The following is a 6,633-nucleotide window of genomic DNA, read 5'->3' on the forward strand; positions in this document are numbered from 1 at the left end:
TAAACCAATTAGGATTAATTAAAAGCTTATATAAGTTTCTAAAAGATCTTAATTATCCTTTTTGAAAAGAGAAGATTAAAGAGTTTGAAATTGAATAAAACTTTTCTTTTTGAAAATCCTATTTCTATCCAAATTGAAAGACGTTCAAAGATAGACAGATATTATTTTCGTGCCTGTAGACACCCATTTGTGTCTCCCCAAAAACCAAACCCAGTGATGAGTACCTTTCACGTCGAATCATAATCGAATGAAACGAAAGTGTGGAAAGGTCTAGTGTTGCGGAAAGTTTTATTTCTTTTTCTCTCCTCTCTGTTTTTGAAAACTTTATTTTAAGAAAACAGCCGATCCAGTTTGGTTGGTCCATGATATGGGTCCGATAGTGGTGTAGTTGGATGGGGCTTGCAAAGACCTTTCCAACGATATATTATAAGCCCAATTCCGATGAATATTGAGGAATTTATGGCCAATTTACTAAACTGGGCCCGGTTTGAGTTTTAAGTACGGCCCAATGATCTAGGGGAGGGCCTAATATGATTTATCATTCCTAATGCAATTAGGAATGGTTTTAGTCTTCTAGAACATTCTAGAAGGTTTTATCATTCTTAATTCAATTAGGACTCTTCAGAGTTTTAATTAGATCAAATAGCATTTTCAATTGAAATTATATTATTTTATCTTCCAGTATGGGAAAATTATCAGAATTTCGAAAACGCGTTGAAATCCGAATTGGCGTCCAACCCCAGGCCTTGGCGCCTGGAACCAGCATTGGCGCCAGACGCCAGCATTGGCGCCTGGCGCTAGCCACTGGTCCTGGCGCCAATGAGCCAGGTCTGACGCCAATGTGTTTTTGTGGTCTTCAGACTCTGTTTTGATAAATTATCTTTTTTGGATGTTTTTCTCTATAAATATCGTATCAAAAATTCCGTTTTCATGAACGGATTATCAATATTCATTCACCAAGAATCTTCAATTCTCTTCTAAAAATCATTCATTCTTTCTTTTCTAAAACTTTGTTTTCTCGAATACAAAATTCCGCATTCGCAAGATCTAGAAACTCCTAGCCATATTCGAAGTTGCCTTCGCCCTAGACGTGAAAGGTTTTAATTTATGAGGGTTTGGTCCCAAATCTCTCTTTCAATTATTTAATTTAATTGTTTTGATTATTATTTTCCTTGAAGTTACTAATGCGTGTATTTTGTAATTAGAAAGGGGTACGAGGCATCCAAGTAAGTACTTTAATTGATTAATTGATTTATGATGTAGATATCATGTTTACATTGTTATTATGATTTTTAGTGTCATGTCTAGGGTATTTTTAAATATGATTGCTATGATGCCTTTTATTTTCTTCCTAATATTTATGATTGTTAGTATCATGTTAGGGTTAAAGATTTGATTTTTATTGCTTAGTGACATGCTAGGGTTTGTTATTAATCTTGTTAGTATCATTCCTAGGATCTTGCTATGCTTTAACATGATTATGATTATGATTGATATTATTTTTATTAATGATGTTGATTATTTATTTATTTATGTTGCTTGATATGTATCATATTTTATATTGTTATTTCTTGATCACCTTTTATTGCATGTTAAAGGGAATTGGTATTTGCAATCACGCTTAATAAGATAATTAATAATCTTGTTAGGGTTAATGTGATTATAATTCAAGTGATCGCCAATAATAGTTTATCTGTGCATTAAATTCAACCAACATAGATTAATCAGGTTTAGGGTTAATCCTATTGATTGTATGTTAATCAGAAAGCGCACATGAATACGATCAGAATAAAGTAGAGGCCTATTATTAGGGCAGGTTCAATCTCTTTTAGGTTAGATTTGTACCATCATCCCCGAACCCTTATTTGGTTCATGACCTTATGGAGTTGACGATCTCTTGGATCGTTAAGGGGTGTAACCTTCATCCTATGAACGGTTTACAAGTTCCTTAAAAACTTGTTGGCGACTCTTTTGCTCTATCTTCTTCCCTTTTGGACGCCACCGTACTTTAGTGTATGATCACAGTGGGGTTCAAGCTAGTGGGATTTTAAAGGCTTGAAATTATTCCCTACAGTGCCTCATAGTTTTTATCCAAATTATATATAATTGGATATCCCTTGAAATTATCTTTCCAATGATATATTATAAAATCAATTCCGAGCTATAACGAAAAAGATATGAATACAATGTCAAACTCTATCCAAAACTGACACCGCCTCACTATTTTGGCTATATATTTAATTCTACAAAATATTTTAATCTGATTCTAATTGGGATAGAAAGTAGACTTCAAGATCTTTCTAAATATATCTTATTTATCTTATTCTGATTTTTGGATCAAAAGATATGATAAAAACAAAAACCGCAAAAACTGCTGTCTATCGTAAGAGTTTTATCCGATTCGAATTCTTATCTTTTCTTGATTCTTCAACCCTCTTTTTTTTATCTATAAATAGAAGTCATATCTCCCCTTTTTTCAATCATCAAAAATCTTGATCATAAAATAATTCTCTTCTCCCTCTTTAGCCTAAATACTAGCCATCCTATTTTCTCAAAATACTTCCCCTAATTAAGCACTCCAAGGAGTTCATATAATACCCAAAGTTCTATACTTAAACCAAGGCGTGAAAGGTATAATTGACTGAGGGTTTGGACCAAATCAACTCTACTTTAATTTAATTTCCATTTGATTTATATTTTTATTGAAGTTACTAACAGTTTATTCATGATGTAGCAATTTAAAGGAACGCGCGGAATGTGAGTAATTAATTAATTTAATTACTCTTATTTTATTTTAATATTGCTAGCATCATGATTAGGTTATTTTATATTTGATTTGACTAAAAATTTATTGTTAAATTGCTTCCAATATTAATGTTTATTTTATTATATTTATTGATCACAACATTGCATGTTAAAGGGAATATGTAATTGAAAATCACGCCTAATAAGATAATTTGGACAACCGGTTTAGGTTCCTTTTATTCTTATCGTTTAATCAAGTGATCCCTAATATTTTAGAATTATGTGTTGCATTAATATTTAACCAATTTAGCTTAATAATAGTTTGGAGCAAATTGAATCTCTGTTTGTATGCCTTTGGGATCGCAGGAATCACTTTTCACTATAAGAATCGAGTAGAGGCTAATACGGGCGAATGTGACACCATGACTCACTTCGTACCATCATCCCCGATCCTCCTTTTGTGGTTCCGAACCATATGGAGTTAGTAATCTCATGAATTATGAATGGGGTGTAACCTTCACGGGTCAACCGTTGTTTCCTATCGTTGTCCCTTATTCGTGGTTGCCTTTTATGATCTGTGAACGGTTTACAAGTTCCTTAAAAACTTATTGGCGGCTCCCTACTTTCCTTGTCCCTAATCGTGTCCTTTATCGTATTATGTCAATTTCCACTTCCTATGAGTGCCAAGCATATTAACACATGATTTAACGTAGGCGCATTTCAAACGACGCCTACAATTACCAACTATATAAACATAAGTAAAAAAAAAGATTTATTTATAGAATTTGTGTCAAATATTACAAGAAGGATTTTATTTTTATTTTTATTTTAATTATATATTAAAAGCTCCGAGAAAGTAATTTGAATATCAAATATTAAAAAATTACTTAAAATAAAATATGTGATTTATCCTTCCAAAAGAAAAAATTTGACAACTTTAAATTTAAGCAAAAAAAGAAAAAAAAACAAAGAAAAAAAATTCTTTACATAATTTTTAATGTCCTACGTTTTAATAAGTTCATTTGGTTAATAAATGATACCAATGTAATTTTTAATGAAATCAAATATATACAAAAATATATGCATATTAACAAATGCATATTTTTAAAATCATGTCTTGCCAGTGGACAGTGACTAATTATCACCTTTTAAATACACCCGGGGTGCATATAGAGGTATGTGTAGGCGAAAGTAGTTTTAAAGAAAATATCCTTGTTTAGGGTAAAAATAACCCTAAAACGTGGTCCAATCCCGTATTGACACGTGGCCCAGTCAAAGGGTGACACATGTCCCTACAGGAAGATGACGCGTGTTAAATGCCCTAAAGAGAAAAATCATTGAAAGCCGCAAAGCGGCGCCCCCATACGACACGTGGCATTCTCTGATTGCGCAACCAATCATGTCACGGAATTTTAGGGTACAAACTCTAACGGGGCACACTCTCCCACTCCTATTGATATGTCCAATTTATATAGTGTTTTACCCCCGTCCCATGGTCATAATTAGTAGTGTTTTTGGCTCTTTAGGGCCACTTTTATTACTAATTTGTGTTTTATAGTGTTTTTGTAGTTTTGCTTGAGTTTTGTAGGAAATTGCACACTTGGGGTGTTTTCCGGGTTTTTCACGAAGCAACTACGAGAGTTAGGAGGACACGACCATCCTTGAAGCGCAGGACCGGTGAGAGTCGGTGATTAAGGGCTCGGTATGTGATACCGGGGCAATTGGATCAAGTAATCAAGACCCGATGAGGAAATCGAGATTGGGCCGAGGAATCGAGCCCAATCGAAATCCAAGCCTCGAAGAAGAAGCCGGGCCCGATCGGGCAAGCATACGCCCGATCGGGCGGGCGCGCGCAGAGAAGCATCAAGGAAGAAGCCGCGCCCGATTGGGTGAGCGTAGACTTGATCGGGCGCAGCACACCTGCAAGGGCATAGTGAAAAAGGCGGGCCCGATCGGGCAGCCCTTCGCCCGATCGGGCACGTGTTTTACTAAGTACCTGATTAGTTTGTTTAAGGTTTTGTTTTAGGAGTGTTTTAAGTACGAATTTTGTACGTAATTTTTGATTACCTTTTCTTTTAGATTTTCTCTCTCTACTTAGGATATTTTCTCTCTCTTAAACTCTCTCTCAACATTGTTCTTAATTACATTCATTAATCCAGATTTCTTTTGGTAACAATTTCTTCTCTTTTAATTTCAGTTATTTTATTTAATTCTTTGATTATGTCTTGCTTTATTTATTCGATTAGTTTAGATTTAATGATGCTTGAGTAGTTTTATTTCTAGGGTTTATGGGGATCTAATAAATAATATGAAGGGGTAAATTTGTGATTGTTGATTATCAATGCTTGGTTAATTTCCTATTGATTGATTTAATGTTATGCAATTAGGTTTGGCCAGATTTAATTGTATGAGTTTAGCAATATTAATTCGAGATTCGACAGATGAGAATTGATGTTTAGGCTTAGTTTCAATAGGCAGACTAATTTATAAATGGTTAAGTCGAGATTCGACAGATGAGATTTAATATCGGTAAATTAACTCTGTGATTGTAATACGTAGCGAAAGCCCTTTATAATCTGATTAATCAATGCTTGATGATTGTTTATTATGATTTGCCCTGGAATATTGTTTATTAGTGAACCTATGCCCTAGGCCTTTTAATATTTAATTTCTCCCTACTTTATTTTCTCTGATCATATTCTTCGTAGTATAGTCTTTAATTACAACAACATTGGTTAACTTAATAATTTAGATTATAATAATTAATTAGGAGTAAAAAGACTTGTTTCCCTGTGGATTCGACCCTACTTCCCTATTTGCATTAGTTAGAGGACTTAGATAATACTTTTGATTAGGGGATACAACTCTACCCTGTCAAATTTTTGGCGCTGTTGCCGGGGAAACGGTTTTATTTTTATTTTCTGATTATTTTTTTGTAGTCTAGATTATCCCCTTTTGTCTCAGAGAATGTTAGTTCTTTGAGGCAATTCTCATATTTGTCTTTTAGTTCCTTGTTTATGCCCAAGTGTTCAAGATCAGGTTACATTCCATTCGATCTCGAGATCGAGCGCTCGTTTCATAGGCAAAGGAAAATTTATAGACAGATTCTGGCGGGTTCTGAGGAGGACAACAGTCGAAGAGACCCTCCCTCTGATTCTAGTGACACAGAAATTCTTTCAGATTCAGAATCAGAGATGACGGCCCAAAAGAAACTCAGTGACTACTCGCAGCCGAAGCTCACAGATTTCCCGCACCTCACTCCCACTCCGGCTCTAGATGGAATTCAATTTGAGATCAAGCCCCAATTTATCACTATGATAGAGAGGAAGCAATTCAGTGGACCTAAGGGTGAAGATCCTAATCTTCACATCGCAGATTTCTGCCAGTATTGTAACACCATTAGACAAGCCGGGGTCACGCAGGACCAAATCAGGGAGATTCTTTTTCCCTTTTCATTATGTGGCAAAGCTAAATTATGGTTTAATGGTTTGAATAAAACTACACTTGGTATTATTAACTGGGAAACTCTTGTTTTGAATTTCTATAATAAATATTATCCTATAGAGAGAACAACGATACGAAGGAGTGCTATTTAGAAATTCGCTCAAGAAGCTGACGAAACGCTATATGAGGCTTGGGAGCGGTTCAAGGATCTACAGAGAGAATGTCCCCACCACAATCTAGCACAATGGCAATTGATCCAAGCTTTCTACAATGGACTTGGAAATTCTTCTAGATTAGTTCTAGATTCTGCAGCAGTGGGAGATTCATGAATTTAAATGTGGACGATGCAGGACAGGTTATCGAAGACATGGCAATACATAATTCCCAATACGGGAATCCGAGAGGGTTTGCAAATAAAGGAAAACACAATGTCGATTCCGTATC

The 6,633-nt window shown here is 34.9% G+C and overlaps 1 non-coding gene across 1 annotated transcript; it reads right to left on the bottom strand.

Moving 5' to 3' along the window:
• Positions 1-6,320: 6,320 nt before the first annotated feature.
• LOC145625922 (small nucleolar RNA R71) lies at positions 6,321-6,427 on the bottom strand. Its single transcript, XR_014110815.1, has one exon. It is a non-coding gene; the product is annotated as a small nucleolar RNA R71 (small nucleolar RNA).
• Positions 6,428-6,633: the final 206 nt, after the last annotated feature.

Source organism: Chenopodium album, chromosome 3 (genome assembly GCF_948465745.1).
Source record: "Chenopodium album chromosome 3, dcCheAlbu1.1, whole genome shotgun sequence".
NCBI classification, from domain to species: domain Eukaryota; kingdom Viridiplantae; phylum Streptophyta; class Magnoliopsida; order Caryophyllales; family Amaranthaceae; genus Chenopodium; species Chenopodium album.